The sequence below is a fragment of the Columba livia genome, chromosome 13, assembly GCF_036013475.1.
Source record: "Columba livia isolate bColLiv1 breed racing homer chromosome 13, bColLiv1.pat.W.v2, whole genome shotgun sequence".
NCBI classification, from domain to species: Eukaryota; Metazoa; Chordata; class Aves; order Columbiformes; family Columbidae; genus Columba; species Columba livia.
In genome coordinates this window covers 7,324,849-7,340,416 of record NC_088614.1, presented here as the reverse complement: position 1 = coordinate 7,340,416, position 15,568 = coordinate 7,324,849, and the positions used below count along the sequence as shown (strand labels likewise).

Genomic DNA, 15,568 nt, shown 5'->3' with positions numbered 1-15,568 from the left:
CTCGATGTGGGAATGGCTGTGTTACCCTCAACATGCTCTCATTTCCAAGGCAGGTCTTGAAAGCTAAGCCCCATTTTGTGGCAAGGGGAGCCCCATGTGCCACATACAGAGTCTTCATGGCCACGGGGGGACCACCTTAGCTCCCCAAAAGCAAGCCCTGGGGGCAAGCTGAGCCTTGTGGTGGCCACCTCGGTAGCCAGTGGGAGCATGCTATGCCCAGGGAAGGCTGAGCTCCCTCACAAATCTTTGCAAGCTGGTGCGTATTTAATCTGGCGCTGTCAAAAGTCGGGCAGTTCTCCAGCCCTCGGAGCTGTTTTGCATTTAGGCTCGGTTAGTTTTTAGCTACTGCAGCCAGGGCAGAGGCAGGAGCGAGGCTGCCTGTCCCCACCGGCTCTGCCCCACGCTGGGCTCTGTGCCAGAGCATCTCATCTTTGTGCCAGAAAATCTCATCTTTCGGCTTTTCTTTGGGTTTTGAGCAAAGACCAGTGCAGCATCGCGAGATTACGACCCACGGCTGCTCCGCTCCACCAGCCCCACCGTGGCAGCTCACCATTGTGCAGCGTCCCGGAGGGCACATTTTGGTCTTGGAGGCAAACACCAGTCATAGAATCATAGAATCATAGGATAGTTTGTGTTGAAGGAACGTTCCCAGCTCCTCCAGTTCCCCCCCTGCCATGAGCAGGGACATCTTCACCAGCTCAGGTTGCTCAGAGCCCCGTCCAGCCTGGCCTGGGATGTCTCCAGGGATGGTTCATCCACCACCTCTCTGGCCAACCTGGGCCAGGCTCTCACCACCCTCAGGGGCAACAATTCCTTCCTCATGTCCAGCCTGAATCTCCCCTCCTTTGGTTTAAAACCATCACCCCTTGTCCTATCTCATCCTTTGTTCTATCCGTACGGCTCAGGCAAAGCCCAGGAGGCAGCACCCAGGGCAGGAAGTGACGTCCCAGCTCAGCGGGGTGGAGGATGATGGATGGGCAGGGAACGTGCATCCTCTGAGAAACCTTCCTGGGGACAAAGCCACTTTTTGCACTGTTCCAGAAAGTTGCCAGCGAGTGCAACAGCTTTGCAAGATGCTGGCCTCCTGTAAAAACAAGAAGGCTTAGGGTGATGGTACCTTCGAGATGTGCTGGGTGATGCCTTTGAGACGTGCTCATCCTGCCACCTGTGGCAGCCCCTTCCCCAGCTCCAGCCTTTGATCCGCCTCCAGCTCCCGGCTCTCCTCAGCGTTTGCTGCCTGGTTTTCCCTCTGTAGGGATTTTCCAGACCACCTGAGTAGAACCTTTTCTGCATTCACCTCCATGGCCCAGTGCCGGCGTGGGAACAGGCACAGCTCCTGAAGTCAGCCTTGTTTCTGCCTCCACCACCAACTTGCTCTCCCACCCAATCCAGGCCCCTAAAATAAGCTGAATTTCCAGCGCAATCACTTTTCCCCAGCTCTTCCGAGTTGCCAGCTCCAGTGGGGTCCACGGTCACAGTTTGAAAATGCTTTTTATTCAGATGTGCAAACACCCGAGGGTCTAAAGCTGGGACTAGCAGGTCTTAATCAACCTCAGGGCTCAGAAAGCTTCACCAGCCTTGTTTACCAAGAATCTCCCATACATGCACCAGACTGAGCCATATGACACCATCTCCATCCACAGCAAACTGTCCCCTGTCATCCCAAAGCCAAATGGTTTTGTGGCAGTGGGCTCACTGGTCAGCACATCCCAGTTTCCTGATGGGTTTCAATCCAATGGGAATGGAGAGGGGCTTCATCCTTGTTTGCAGGATTTCAGGTTGCTTCCAGTTGGATCTGGGCTGCTCCCAGTTGGGTCTGTGCTGTCACTGCCCTTTGCGGTCCCCACCACCTCACTCCAGCATTAAATTCAACCCCCAGCGGATGTCCCTGATGTCCCCTGGCGCCCCATCACCTCCCGGGGACACACAGCTCAGCTGGGAGGACCCATCATGCAGGATTCAGCCCCTGATCCCCCCTCCTGTGTCCAAGGAGAAACAGCCCCCGGTGCTTTCACCCCCCTCCTCCTTCCTTTGCAGGCTGTTTTTCTCCCCCTCGCCTCCTTCCATCAAGCAGCAAATATGCTTTCAGAGCAATAAGACGGCTGTTCAGCCTTTGGAACAAATGTTCTCTGCCAGGCTTCGAGCACAGGGGCGGAGGGGGGACTCACACTGATTTAATGACAGTGATTTAAGCAATTTGATCCATTTTTATGGCGCATTTACAGTTAGGGGAAAGGAAAAAAAAAAAAAAGAAAAAAAAGGAGAGAGAGAGAGAAAGACAGGAGTGGAACGGAGGCAGGAAAGGTTAGGGAACGCACCCCAGCAGGCGTTCAGGGGGGAGCAAGGCTGCCGCAAGCTGTTCCCCTCTCCGCTCTGCCAAGGCGAGCCCTCGCCAGCCTCCTGCTCTCAAACCCGCTTGGTGTCAGCGTCGGCTCCCGGGAGCTGCAAAACCTTCACCAGGAAGGGTTGATCCTGCAGCCAAGGCTGGGGTGCGGGTGTTCACCTCACAAAAACCTCCAGTGCCCCTGTGTCAGATGGATACAGGGGCTGTGGGGGGTGCAGGATGGTGCTGCAGCAAGGGTTCACCTGAGCCCCAGCTCTCACCCTGCTGTCTTCATGGCTGGGTCGCTGGTTTGCCATCCCTCCAAATTTTTTACACTGAGGGTGGTGAGAGCCTGGCCCAGGTTGGCCGGAGAGGTGGTGGATGAACCATCCCTGGAGACATCCCAGGCCAGGCTGGACGGGGCTCTGAGCAACCTGAGCTGGTGAAGATGTCCCTGCTCATGGCAGGGGTGGCACTGGATGAGCTTCAAAGGTCCCTTCCAACTCAAACTCTTCTATGATTTCACGATTCTAAGATCCATCCACTTCTCCGTGCTGCAGTTCTGGGGCCTGCAGATGCGCCTTTAGGGTGCTGAGGGACAAGCTGCCTGTATAAATCCACAGTATCCGCTTGCAGCAGAGACAACAACACAGCTTTGAGCACAGCCAGCTCAGCAAAACACTCTCCCATCGCTGTGCTGAGACCTGGCTCCCTTGTTACATGTGCTCTGCACAGCTCCAGCCCAGCCCCATTCCCAGCATGGGGAGCGCAGCCACTCAGTGGGGCTGGGTGTCCCAGTTGACTTCCAGCGTCTGCAGAAACACCAGATGAGGGTTGTGCTGATGCACCCCATTGTGTCCGGTCCGCAGGGTTCTCTTTACCCCTGTGGAAATGCTGCTGACCCCCAGCTGCCCCATCCTGCCCCCTCCTTCACCTGCAACCGGGACTGACCCATCTTAGATCAAGGATGAACCAGCTCCGACATCCGTGCTATTCGGTGCAGCCCTGGAGCTGGGGAATCGATGGGCAAACACTGTTCATCGGTGGGGAAGAAGGCTGGAAGATGTCCATGATCAGCATGATGAAAAACAGCCAGCTTGGATCCTGTAGGAAAATAAATGGAAGAAATCCATTGGAAAAAAAAATAAAGAAATCAAAAAAAAAGAAAGAAATCCCATGGAAAATCCTATGGGATCCCTCCTGGGGGTCCCCTCTGCCATAGGCAACAGCTTTTGTGCACCAGCCCAAAATCTCATCACCCCACAGCATGGCTGCCCCCAAACCATGTTAGTGCTGCTCCCAGTTGTGCAAAGGTGGGATGGAAACCTTGCAGGGGTACAAGGTTTCCCAGAGAGCCACTTCGAAGGGATGTGACACTGATATCCAGGCAGTAAAGCAATAGGGTGTAATGAAATCAGCCATTCACTTTACAGGTTTTCCCCAGTGCTTTTGGCCCATCCCTGCCATGATCACTCTCATGCTCACCCGGCAAGAATCTGTCCTTGCAGCACCTCGAGGGTTTGGTGTAAGGTAAAATCCATCCTCCTGCCCCATCAGTCAGTCCCACAGCCAGGAAAACTCTTCCTAGGGACCTGTGGGGTTTTTTTCTGCTTGTTTTTTGATTTTTCTGATATTTTTTATTTTTTCTTTATTTTTTCTTTTCTTTTTTTTTTTTTTTTTTTTAATCAAATCTCATTTGGAAGGTACAAATGCCCTGCAGGTCTGTAAGGGATGGGCTTTGAATTAACCCCAACAGGCTCCACTTCAAGTGCCACTGACATCTCCATGGACCCAGAGATACACAGGAGAACAGCAAACCCAGCTTGGGCTTGGGGGGGTTTGTTGTCTTTAAATACCCCCAAGGAAGAGGAAAAAAATAAATAGGGGAAAAATCTTTCAAGCAGCAAACAAAATAAATCTTCCTCTCCAAGCCAAAACAGAGAGAAAATAGCCAGGGACCTTGGCCGGGAAGCTGTGTATTACAGTCATGGGATTCGCTGCCAATTTCGGCAGTTGGACAATTTTCCTTTTTCAGCCCATAAATAGCCAGCCCTTCGCTGGGCGGCCCCGGGCGCTGTGGGGTGAGCTGCTTTCCTCGGCTCGGTGCCTGCTCCCGAAAACATCCCTGATCCAGCAAAATGCCCCGATCCTCATGGAAACCCCCCGGTTGGCAAGAGGGCTCACTATGGCCAAGGGCTGGGGCAGGAATCACCTGCAAAAAGCCGAGACCCGGCGGCCGCAGTCTGCTGGGGGATGCTCTGCTGGGTGCAGCTGCCCTTGTTTTTCTTTGTTTTGAGGGGATTAATTTAAAAAAAAAAAAAAAAAGAAAAAAAAAAGAAAGAAATAAAGCTCAGGAGAGCACAAGTGATAGGCACACCTGCCTGTGGCATATCCCCGCAGCTGCTCCCCCTTCGCCCCCGTCTCAAGCCGGTTCTCCAGGAAAGGGGCAGCTGGTGCTCGGTGGGGTCTTGTCCCCCCGTGGGGACAAGGGACGGTGGCCCCGGGGATGGGTGGTGATGGGTGACCCCCAGGGATGGCCCTGCTCCCTTCACATCCTTCTCCTCTTCCCATGAAGATGTGAGATAAAGTCGTTCTGGGAAAGGCAGGCTCCCTCCAGCACACGGCCTTTTGTCTTGCAATTAAAAATAAACAAAAACAATAACGAGAGGAGCCTGCCCGCTGCGGCTGTGCGGCTCCTTCGCGCCGGCAGCTCCATGGGCTTTGCTCAGCAGAAAGGAATCCATGGGCTGCAAAATCTAATCCATGTGGGATGCGAGAAAATGCTCCCACAGGGCCATGCGCCCCCAAAAGCCCCCGGCCCCTCAGGGGCAACACCCCCTTCGCACAGCCAGCAGCTCCAGAGTTGTTGTTATAGGTTCTCAGGGACATGGGTTAGTGCCAGAGCTGTGTTAATGGTTGAGCTTGATGATCTTGAGGGTCTTCTCCAACCGAAACGATTCTATGATTTCACTCCCTCTCTCCCAACCCAAAAACTCATCAGGAAATCACGTTGCATTATACACTACCTGAAACTCCTTGGGGAAGAAGTGCTCCAGAAAGATCTTCTCCTTCACCGCATCCCCCACATCTCTACATACCTGGGGCAGATCCAGGTTCTTGCCTCCACAGCCCCTGCCATGCAAGGTCACCGCGGGCTTTCAGCTGGGGCCCCAGGAAGCTTGTTCCCCGTTTTGCAGAAGAAAAAATTAAGTTTTCATTCAAATTTTCACTTCGGCAGCAGAAATATTGGCTCGATTTCCACCTGCTGCTTTGAAGCCTCCACTTTGCATGGGAGAAATGCACAACTGAGAGTTTTCAATTATGAAACACATACATACAAAGGCAGTAACAGTCAGGTGTATGGATTTTAAGCCTAAAAAAGGTAAAAAATAAAATGAGAGGCACTCAGAAGCACACACTGCCCCAGGAGAGACCATCTGCTGCTTGGCTGGGTGGAGCAGGGACAGCCATGTCCTCACCGGACCATGGATGACCACAAGGACCACACATGTGTCCTTGGTCCAATTTCAATGCCAACAGCTTGAGCCCTTCTCTCCCCAAAAATCAGCCCTGTAAGTCTAGCTGGGGAGATCCCAAGGCTGAACTCTAAGCCAGGCTTTGATCTGGGGATTTCCACTCTTGGGCTGGAATTAGACTGGAAACTGCTCCAAGTTTCATCAGTGGACTTGGAAAGGTGGGTGGGAGAAGAGGGGAGCTCAGCACTGCTGGGCTCAAATGCCTCAGGAGGGATGTTTGCTCATACTGCAGCCCCAAGAACAGCTCGTACCTGCACCCTTTAAGAGTAATTTCAACCTACATCTATCAGGGATGGCTCTTTGACGTTCAACCCGGTCACTGGGTTGACACGTCAAGGATCAGAGGTCCATGAACAGCTGAATCCTGTTTCCCATCAACCTCTTGTAGATACCAGCAAAACCCACCACCTGCGGGAAGAATCAAAATCATTTAGGTTGGAAAAGACCTTCAAGCTCATTGAGTCCAATCGTTACTCCAGCCCTGGTACTACCCCATGTCCCCAAGAACCTCATCGCTGCATCTGTTCAACCCCTCCAGGGATGGTGACTCCACCACTGCCCTGGGCAGCCTGTTCCAATGACCGACAGCCCTTTCTGGGAGGAAATTGTTCCCAAGATCCAACCTCAACCTCCCCTGGCGCAACCTGAGGCTGTTTCCTCTGGTCCTGGTGCTTGTTCCTTGGGAGCAGAGCCTGACACCCCTGGCTCCAAGCTCCTTTCAGGTAGTTCAGAAATCAGAAGACCTCCCCTCAGCTCCTGTTCTCCAGTATAGAGAGCAGCATTAGCTCTCAAAAATCACCCCAAGGAGCATGAAAACACAGCCTGGCCTTCCTCCCACCAGCATCCTCGCTAAGCCTGCTCTCCTCACCATCCTGGCACCATGATGGGTTTATTCCCATTTTCTCGCTCCCATCCTCCCCATTGCACATCCCCAACCCCTGGGCCAGGGGTTCACCTACACCAAATTTTCATCCAGCGTTCAGCACTGCCCAGTGAGCACAGCGTGGGGGCACGATGCTATGGAAGAGGCAATTGCAAGTGCAAAGAAAAACCTTCCAGCTGGCCACAGGAGATACTTATTGAATTACCATGACAGCCACAGCTCCACATCACCTCCAGGAGCAGCAGGACCATGAGCCGCTGTGGCTGTGGGTCCAGTCTCTGGCAAGTCTGGATTTGGCCCCGCTTGCCGGCACTGAGGACAGCTGGAAGGGGGAAGGTCTCTTGCTGAGGAAACGCCACGCTGGGTTCAATTTGCTCCATCCCTGAGCACCGTGCCGGCCGTCGGCAGAGCGCGAAGCTGAAGTTAATCTCTCGGTCTCAGCATGAAGCACTGAACCGGCGCTGATTTCCCAGAACTATCCCCAGGGCCAAGACTCGTCTCCGAGCAGTAATCAGCTCCAGCGGCCACACCGCAACCTCAAGCAGAGGGTCCAATCCTGTTTTCAGCAAGGAAATGGGTCCTGTGCCTTTCTCGAAGTGTATGTCCTTATAGGAGTGTTGCATTTATGTGCTGGGGGGGGCTCCCAAAGCACCCAAGAGCTGATGGCATCACCCACTCACGTCATTCTGGCTTCTCCTGGCCCATGGATGATGACAATGGGTCCTGAGCCGGAAATCAAAGCAGAGAAAGGTTTTGCCCATCACTATGCAGTGGGGCAGCACCAGCCGGAACGAGGCTGGGGGTGATGCTGATGTGCTTCATGGTGGGGACAGATTTGGGGACATCCTCTGCCTTTCCCCATCCCCTCCCACACCCAAGGAGATGCAGGAGCATCCCCCTCACAGCCAGTAATGGATGTCCCAGCACCCCAGCATGCAACAAACACCATCCCCTAGGATTTCACATGGGAGACAATCCCAAATATCTCCCCAGGATGCCAGGCCAGCGAGTCCCCAGAGGGGATAGGGACAGAGTTTGCAGCCTGGAGCTGTACAGAGCCTGATGAAACACACCCTGAGCCCAGACCAAATCCCTGAAATCAATGAGCCAGTAAATCTCAGTCCATGGGACCAACATGAAGATGGCATTTGGCAGAGAACCTGCAAGGAACACCAAGAATTGGAACAGGATCTGTGAAAGGCGAGAGGGGAAACACTGCTGGGAGAGGGGCAGAGGAGACTTTGGGGACATGTCAGTGTGACATTGCAGGAGGAAAAGGCACTAACAACCAAGAGACACCCTGAGAGTTTAGCATCTTCCAACAGACCCAGACAAATCATAGTATCACAGAACAGTTTGGGTTGAAGAAACCTTCCTAGCTCCCCCAGCACCCCCCCTGCCATAAGCAAGAACATCTTCACCAGCTCAGGTTGCTCAGAGCCCTGTCCAGCCTGGTCTGGGATGTCTCATCCACCACCTCTCTGGCCAACCTGCCCAATCCTCAGGGGCAACAATTCCTTCCTTGTATCTAGCCTGAAAAAGCATGAGTCAAACCATGGGTCCTGCTCTCCAAACAAGACCTGTCTGGAAAGGGGGAACCACATAGCTGTGTCCCCCTTCCAAATCCCAGCTCCTCTGGAGGGAATCAACCCCCCACTTTCCAAGGGACCTTTGCAAGAGTAAGACGCCTGCCTTCCCCCAGCATCCTATCCTGCATTTTAGAGCTAAGCATCAGCATCTCTCCAAGCCATCCTGCATCCGATGCTCGCCCCCCCTCTGGCCTTTGTCCAGTGCTGGGTGGTTGGGGGGCTACTGGCAGACTGCCCCCCGCCACAGCCAGCTGCTCGGCACGCTGAGGGGCCGCCGCCAGCCCCGCAGCAGCTGCCTTGGCACGGGTTCAAGCCCAGCGCCGGTGGAGAGCAGCTTGTTATTTCGGTCCTGCGCCGGGGTTATTTTTAGAAAGCGCTGAACACCCCTTCTCCAAAACGGCTCCTTGAGGTGTGACCTTGTGGTGCTGCAGCCACTCGGGCTCCCTGTCCCACCACCCTTCTCCTTGGGGACCAGAGCTGAGTGTCACCCACCCATGTCCCCTACAAAGCCCCCAGTGACAGGGAGAGGAGGAGGAGGGGGAAGATGAAGTCTGAACTACATCTCAACCCCTGACGCCATCCAGGTTCACTCCCGGTTTCAATTATCACCTGCTGGAGCAGCAGCTGCCGAGCGCTGGGGAACTCAAAGGCGAGTCAACAAGGTCTTGTTGTTTCAGCTGCTCGTGGGCACGAAGCTCCGTGTGCCCCCCCGGCACGGCGGGGATGCTGCGGCCCCCTGCTTACATGCACGGCTGCCGGGCTTCATAGACAACCCCCTACCCACTGCCTCCCCGGGGGCAGGTAAAGGCTGCAGGAGCTGCCGAGGGGGGAGCAGAGAGAAACCTCAATAACAAGAAGAGAAAAGAGGAAAAAAAACAAACAAAAAAAAAAAACACGAAGAAAGAAAGAAGGGGGAGGGAAACAAAAAAAAAAAAAAGGAAAAAAAAATAAAAAAGAGACAAAAAAAAGGCAGAAAAAAGTCAGAAAACGAAAAGAAAAAACGACACAAAAAAGACAGAAAACAAAAGGAGAAAGAAAGGAGAAAGAGGGGGGAAGGAGAAAGGGGAGAAAAGAAGAAGAAAGAAAAAGAGAGAGAGAGAAAAAAAAAAAAGATAAAAAAAAGGAGGGAAAAAAAAAGCCCCAACAACCCAGCCGCTGCACAGAGGTTATCCGGGGGACAGAGCAAATAATTGGCGAGGCGAACAATGCATTTTAATTAAACCTCTGCAGGAAACGAGGGGAGGGAATCAAGTTAATTGCACAGAGCGGGAGCAGGAGATTAAAAATGCTCTTCGCTTGGAAGATGGTGGCTCCCATCCGCCTGTGCCGAGCAAAACAAGGCCACCTGGAGTGGTGATGCAGGCAGGGCAGCCCCTGGGGACACTGCTGGGCCCGGCGGGGACACACACAGCTCACTGGGGGGGACATCACGCTGCTCCCCAGTGCCCGGGGCTGCGGGTTCCTCAGGATGAGCCCGGCGGGGGAGCAGCACCTGGGGAGCCCACCAAGGGATGGAGGGAACATCACTTGTGGCTGCAGGGGACATGCCCCAGGCCGGTCCCTCCCCCAGGTCTGCACAGCTTTGTTCCCCCTGCCCTCAGCTCAGGGTTCAGCCCCAGGCAAAACCATCAGCCTTTATTTTCTCTGCCCTGGATCCTTCAGGTTTCAGACTCTTCCAAGCAGAGAGAGGGGTTTCCCTCAACTATTCCCTCTTCTGATCTTGCACCTTGTCGTAGAATCATTTTGGTTGGAAGAGACCCTCAAGATCATAGAGCCCAAGCACAACCTAACTCTAGCACTAACCCATGTCCCTGAAAACCTCATCTCTGCGTCTGTTAAACCCCCCCAGGAATGGTGACTCCCCCACTGCCCTGGGCAGCCTTGCTCCCTCCACCATCCCGGACCGCACTACGGCCAGGCTCCTCTTCTTATTCCAGAGAGGAAAAAGCGTAACAGGCTCCAGGATGCTGGAAAAACAGGGCAGGAGCACTGACCAAGCACCCCACACCAGGCACCGGGGCAGGGAAGTACTGCCAACCCGCCCGGAGCAACCACCACCCCGGTGTCCAGGGCAGGAGGCACCAACCTCTGCTCCCAGGCAATTAGTGAGCTCTCGCACTCTGCCCTCCATCAGCCGCCGGCTAATTAGCACCAGCCCAGCCCTCCGCCTGCAATGAGAACAGCGATCAGCCCCGCTGTTCCCCTGCGAGGAGCGATCTCCTTTCCTGCTCTGCAGAAATCTCCCAGGCTGTGGGTTTTTTGACTCGGGTCCCACGTAGCTTTATTCACCAGAGAAGTCCCACTGGGGGCAAGGAAATCACTCCACCACCCAAAATTACCCATGCGTGGGATCCATGTACAGGGCACAACATAATTGGGGTTTTGGATTTTGGGGTTTTTTTGCATAGCATCAAAACCGAAAGAAATCCACCGAGGGAGCGGCAAGCCAAGCCTTGCTCCTGCCCATGGGTAAGAGCTGGACAAATTATAGCAATTAAAAAGAAGAAAAGAGACATGTGGACTTTCATATCCACAAACCTCAGGACGCAGCCGGCGGGGGGAGGACAATTCACAGTCGCACGCACGCTGCGAAACCACACAGCGCAAAAATACTCGCTGTCCTCGGAGGTACCAGCTGTCCCCTCCGGTGCCACCAGCGCCAGCACGAGGCTGGGACAGCCTGTCCCTGTCGCAGCCGCACCGGGTGGCTCGTCTGCAGCGGGAGGACACAAGGCAGTATTGTACCCAAAGGTTTTTGTGCTGGAGATTGAATTGCAGGTCGGCCCCTCCCATGCACAAAACGCCGCCCTGATAGGAAAGAAGCGCTCAGTCAACATCTTCTGTTTTTTTCCCCTGCGGCTGCAATCAGACGGGCAGAAAAACCCCCAGTGCTCGGCTTAAACGCTCACTCTTGCTGCACGAACGAGCTTTCCACTCCAGCAGCCACAAGTAACCGGCCAGAAAAACGCTGCTGCTTTTGCACAAGCTTAAAATGCATGTCGGGGCGGGGACGGGAGTGGATTTGTCTAGTTATTTTCACCTGAAACCTGAGTCAGAGCCAGGAGGTAAAGCCCACCAAGCCGACAGCGAGGTGGCTGTTTGTTCAATAAGAGCATCTTAAGTCTGGGAGATGACTGAATCATAGCTCAGCATCCCTAAAGAGCAGAGGGGACATGGGGTCCAAACCAGCGGGTGCAATCCAGGAGCACCCTCCCGGACAGCCCCCTTGCTCTGCTGCCACCTCTCCATCACCCATGAGCTATTAATTGCCCCCCTGTGCTGGGGCTGTGTGAGGATCCCTGGCTGGGAGTGGAGGTGTGGGTGCATTCGCCTCTGTGTGACACACTCTGGGGAAAGGGACATTTGGCAGCTGTCTGCAGGGAAGGTGTCTGAAGTGCCGCTTGCTGTGAGAACATGAGTCAGAGCTCCCCGGTGCAGGAGCCTGACGTTTCCCTCCTGCTCATTTATTCAGCACGTCAAATATTTGCCCTGCGCAGTTGCACCAGATGCATGTTATTCGGGAGTGCTTTTTTTTTTCCCCTTTCTGCTGGCAGTGACAGCTGATAAAAAAAAACACCACAGTGCCATCTTGGGAAACTTGGCCTCCCAGCAAAGCTTGTTTGAGCATCCTTTTCCTCACCTGCTTTGGGGACCGGCTTCTCTCCAAGCATCCCCTCTGTGGGAACTGGGAGGGACTGGATGCCAAAACCCACAGGTGAAAGCAACCACAGCACAGAGCTACAATGGGGAAAGGTCATTTCAGACCCATCTCCAGCACTGAGTGACAGCAAAGCCAGGAGCCCACGGGCAGTGAGCGGTGACCCTGCCTGTCCCTCCTGTCCCCTGCCCTGTCAAAGGACCCTGCCTGGAAATGGCACACACAGTGTCAGGAGGAGAGGCCAGCCAAGGAAAACCGCTCAATTTTGCCTCCTTTCAGCACGGAACCAGCTTTGTTGGCTGCCAGCCCCACAGTAATCCTGTGGGAACCTTCATTTTTTTGTGCCGCGTCCCTGTATTTCTTATTTGTAGGGCTTCTCGTATCCTGAATGCCTAGTCCCCGGGGAGGAGGAGAGGTGTTTATCTCTGATTAATAGCTAAAGGCTGGACAAGGTGACCTTGTGCAGAGGTGACACAAGAAGCCACACATCTCACCTGGGCCCCCCTGGGTTTCTGTCCTGCGGTCGCATCCCAAAATGTTCCCATTTCATGAGGAAACTGCAGAAATGGCTCATAAAACACCAGCCTGGGGATGCAGCTGAGCACATCGCCTACCTGCACGGTGCTGATGGATGAACATGGCATGCTGCAGGGAACAAACACATGTATCCACTCGATCTGCGGGAGGAAAATCACCCTGCAAGCTCTGCTTGCATCTCCAGCTAGGACACACACAAGGCTTTAGGGTTTTGCAAGCACTTCCCAGTATCAGGACTGGCATTTCTTGCTGTTGGGAACTCCAGAGCCCTCTCCCCATGAGCCAGCCTGCACAGCCAGGTTCTGTGTGCAGCCCCTTCCCCAGGGGCTTGCAGGAAGCCACAACGTGTGGAAAAACCCCAGGGCTGGAATAAACCTGCAAACAGCTTTCAGAGGACTGTCAGAAATAGCACTGGGTGTCACAGCTGATGCTCTGCTTTGCCCAAGAAGATGCACATCACCGATGCTTGGCCACGGGCTGATGCCTGTTCTTATGCTTGGCGGTTCCTGTGGACCCACAAATGGGCCCCAGCAGGACCCACACTTGCTGGGCAGATGCTTGGTACAGCAAATCCCCCAGTGCAGAGATTTGCTTCACCAGTTGTGCTGGTGGGGGAGTAAAAGGGGGGAACTGGGCTCAGTCCCCATTAGCACTGCATCCTCTCCAACAAGAAAACATCCTCGAGCATCGTACCAACCAGCTCCAGAAGGATCTGTTGGGAGAGAAAGGAAAGGATTGGGATTTTCCAGCTTATCCATCCTTTACAGAGCTGCATGTGCCGCTTTGGTCGCAGAGGGGCAAGTTAGGCTGAGCCCATGGCACAGACTGCTCAGAGCTGAGCTCAGTGCCCTATGGGGAATCATAGAATCAAAGAATCATTTTGGTTGGAAGAGACTCTCGAGTCATTGAGTCCAACCATTAACCCAACCCTGGTACTAACCCATGTCCCTGAGAACGTCATCTCCACATCTGTTCAACCCCTTCAGGGATGGTGACTCCAGCACTGCCCTGGGCAGCCTGTTCCAATGCCCAACAGCCCTTTGGAGAAGAAATTGTTCCCCAGATCCAACCTTAACCTCCCCTGGTGCAACTTGAGGCCGTTTCCTCTCATCCAGTTGCTTGTTCCTTGGGAGCAGCACCCGACCCCCCCTGGCTCCAAGCTCCTTTCAGGCAGGTTAGAGATCAGAAGGTCTCCCCTCAGCTCCTGTTCTCCAGCTGAACCCCCAGGTCCCTCAGCCGCTCCCAGCACACTTGTGCTCCAGCCCCTTCCCCAGCTCTGTTCCCTTCTCAACCAGCCATGAAAACTCAGTGCTGGGGTGAAAGCCTGATGAAAATAATTCAGCCAAGACACCACTCTGTACCTCCCCAGCTGCAGTGACCTTGCCTGAACACAGTGTCTGGGGTTGAAAGTGCAGAGCGAGAGGATGTGACTCACATCTGGGATGTGGCCACAAAGGACAGATGTTTTGTTACTGCCCAGGGCCCTGTCTGCAGCTCTGTCTGTGCACACCATGACTCAGCCTTGCCTTCAAGCCGAAAGAGGAGCCGAGGAGCATCTCTTCCCAGCAGCATCCCAGTGCTGCTATAAAACAGATTTGGGAAGTTCAGGCTCCTGCAAGGGAAAAAGGAATAAAAAATAAAACAAATCACGGTCATGTTTCTCTGTGGGAGTCTTCCAATTTCAATTGTAAGTCATTCAGAGAAGGATGAAATGAAATTATTTAGTGGTGGGGTCCATCTATTTAAGTTTAGAGACTTTAAAGCCAAATATCCCCCACATCCCAAATGAAGAACAGCAATGAGTCCCCTGGGTTTTCTTAGATGCTTATGATAGGGCAAGAGGAAAAGTATTCCGGAGATACCCTGTGTCTGGAGGGAGGAATAAAGGGATTTCAACATGTCTCCTTCCTGCAATCCTTAGGAAATATAGGAGCATTTAGTAGAGAGAGAGCCCCGAAGGCCTGAGGTATGGCTGGGCACCCCATATTACACATCAGAGAATCTGAAGAGTGGAGAGATGCAGCAGATGCAGCCACATTTGCTGGGGATTTTTCCTGGGTACACATCCCAGCTTTGAAGGCACCAGCAGCCGCATATTTTGCTTAAATGTGCAACACCGGGCCAAGCGCGGCCTGACCCTGGGGCCAGCAAGCTGGGAGCCAGCAATGCAGTTCACTTGGCAGACACTTGATGGGGCTACGAAACCGATTACCGGCCCACATGGCAGAAACTGGGGGGGCAAAACAGCCTCTGCCAGATGTTTTGGGGTCTCGCTTCACAGGTACTGGAATGGTGTTGCAATAGCTGCCAGCACTGGGGCGGGATGCTGTCCCGGTGCAGCGATACCCAGTACCTTCGCTTTGGCCTTTGGTTGCATCCTGGACACACTGAAGCTGAGCAGGGATTGCCGCAGCTGGACAAATCTGAAGGCTTTGCACTAAAAGGTTTTCGATCATCTGTTTTGAAAGACAATGGAGAAAGAGAATGGACACCCCTGGCAGCAAAGCAGCCGGCATCACCACCTTGCAAAGCTCTGCTTTAGCTGCAAGACCTCGCTACCTCCTAACACAGTGCAGCCTAAACCCTGGTTCTGTGGGCTACTGCACTGAGCATCAGTGGGATTTTCCCATGTTTCACCCCAAAGCACCATGAATCCTGGGGTCAGTTTTGGGCCCCTCATGACAAGAAAGCCCTTGAGGTGCTGGAGCAAGTTGAGACAAGGGAACAGAGCTGGGGAAGGGGCTGGAGCACAAGTGTGATGGGAGCGGCTGAGGGACCTGGGGGGTTCAGCTGGAGAACAGGAGCTAAGAGGAAACCGTCTGATCTCTGAACTGCCTGAAAGAAGGTTGAAGTCAGCGGGGATCAGGCTCTGCTCCCAAGGAACAAGTGCCAGGACCGGAGGAAACGGCCTCAAGTTGCACCAGGGGAGGTTGAGGTTGGATCTGGGGAACAATTTCTTCTCCAAAGGGCTGTTGGGCATTGGAACAGGCTGCCCAGGGCAGTGGTGGAGTCACCATCCCTGGAGGGGTTGGACAGATGCAG

General features: G+C 53.8%; 1 long non-coding RNA gene across 1 annotated transcript; it reads right to left on the bottom strand.

The window, feature by feature from the left end:
* Positions 1–2,187: 2,187 nt before the first annotated feature.
* Positions 2,188–15,274, bottom strand: LOC135575344 (uncharacterized). Its single transcript, XR_010465923.1, has 2 exons — positions 13,962–15,274; positions 2,188–13,238 (listed from the first exon to the last, which is right to left on the bottom strand). It is a non-coding gene; the product is annotated as an uncharacterized LOC135575344 (long non-coding RNA).
* Positions 15,275–15,568: the final 294 nt, after the last annotated feature.